Source organism: Penaeus monodon, chromosome 26 (genome assembly GCF_015228065.2).
Source record: "Penaeus monodon isolate SGIC_2016 chromosome 26, NSTDA_Pmon_1, whole genome shotgun sequence".
NCBI classification, from domain to species: domain Eukaryota; kingdom Metazoa; phylum Arthropoda; class Malacostraca; order Decapoda; family Penaeidae; genus Penaeus; species Penaeus monodon.
The window spans coordinates 29,623,232-29,624,993 of NC_051411.1; positions in this window are offsets into that span (position 1 = coordinate 29,623,232).

Consider the following 1,762-nt stretch of genomic DNA (forward strand, 5'->3'; position numbering starts at 1 on the left):
CCATAAGTCAATTCGGTTATCGACTCCGGCTTCGGATTCGCAGCTCGTTATACATCTGACTGACTATTGACTGAAGCGTCAAAATGTTCGTGACTGATGTGGAGTTGAGTAACATGAACCTGTATAGTGTTAAGTGTTCGTTCTGTATTATTGAACGTGTAAGAACATGGAATTTTGTGACTGTAATCGTATTTTATGAGCATGAAACTATTCGGACACGTCAATTCTAATAAACAGATACAAGTAGTGAAACTAATCATACGGTTTATTAACATTTTAAATATATTTTTTTTTCATGCCATGTATGCTACAGCTAAAAGTTTAATTCCCTTGCAAAAAAAAAGAAAAAGAAAAAAAAAAGAAAACGGAGGAGAATGACGTCATCATCAAAATGGCGGCCTCGAGAACCAGGAAATGGACCGCGATTTGGCGCTAATTTCCCGACCCTGACGAGACTCCATCAACGACAGAAAATATCTAGAGAAAAATATTGAAACACAAAAAGGGAATAGCGTTTGTTTCAATCAGACATTTAAGACTGATGTTGAAGTTTGCGCATGTAGGCTACTGATGTGCAGAAGGGGGAGGAGAGGTAAGGGGGAGGGGGAGGGTTGCAGAACGGGGAGGGGTAAGGGGGAAGGGGAGAGGGAGGAGAAGGGGGAAGGGGAGAGGGAGGAGAAGGGGGAGGGTGTAAGGGGGAAGGGGAGAGAGAGGAGAAGGGGGAAGGGGAGAGGGAGGAGAAGGGGGAGGAGAGGGAAGGAGGAGGGCGTAAGGGTGCAGGGGCAAGGGAGAAGGTTAGGAAGAGGAAGTGTGAGCGCCAAGGCTGACTCATCCGCTGCCACAGATGTTCAAGGGTTTCGCGCATGTGTGTTCGTGACACCTAAATCTACATTGCCTTTACTGCAAGAGTGGCGTATATACGTGTGAACAACTGTAACACTCATATACATACACACACTCATATATATGTACACACATTCATATAAATACTGTGTGTGTGTGTGTGTGTGTGTGTGTGTGTGTGTGTGTGTGTGTGTGTGTGTGTGTGTGTGTGTGTGTGTGTGTGTGTGTGCGTGTGTGCGCGGGTGTGTGCGTGTGTGTGCGCGCGTGTGTGTGTGTGGTGTGTGTGTGTGTGTATGTGTGTGTGTGCGTTGTGTGTGTGTGTGTGGTGTGTGTATGTGTTGTGATGTGCGTTTTTGGTGTGTTGTGTGTGTGGTGGTGTTGTGTTGTGTGTGTGTAATGTGTGTGTGCGTGTGTGTAGATAGATAGATAGATAGATAGATATGTATGTGTGTATATATATATATATATATATATATATATATATATATATATATATATATATACACATGTATACATATATACACTCCCATACATACACACAGACAGTCATGCACATGTATACACATATGAATAGAAATATATAAAATGAAACGCTGCCAAATAAGCAGCGGAATCAAAGCGTGACTTCCCGCACTGAACGCCGTTGACTGGAAGATCATTCCGGTTTTTACTGAGTCTGATGAGGAACTTTTGGCAGTTTAAAGCGTCGTGTTTTTCGTTCTCTTTCTGACGGGACTGCTTTTCATTTCTGTGCACTTGCTACCGAATATGTATATTTGTTCATGTACGGTATATGTATGTGCAAACACACATGCACACACACTCATATATGTATATAAAAAAAAAAAAAAAAAAAAAAAAAAAAAATATTAATATATATAATATATATATATATATATAATATATTATATATTATATA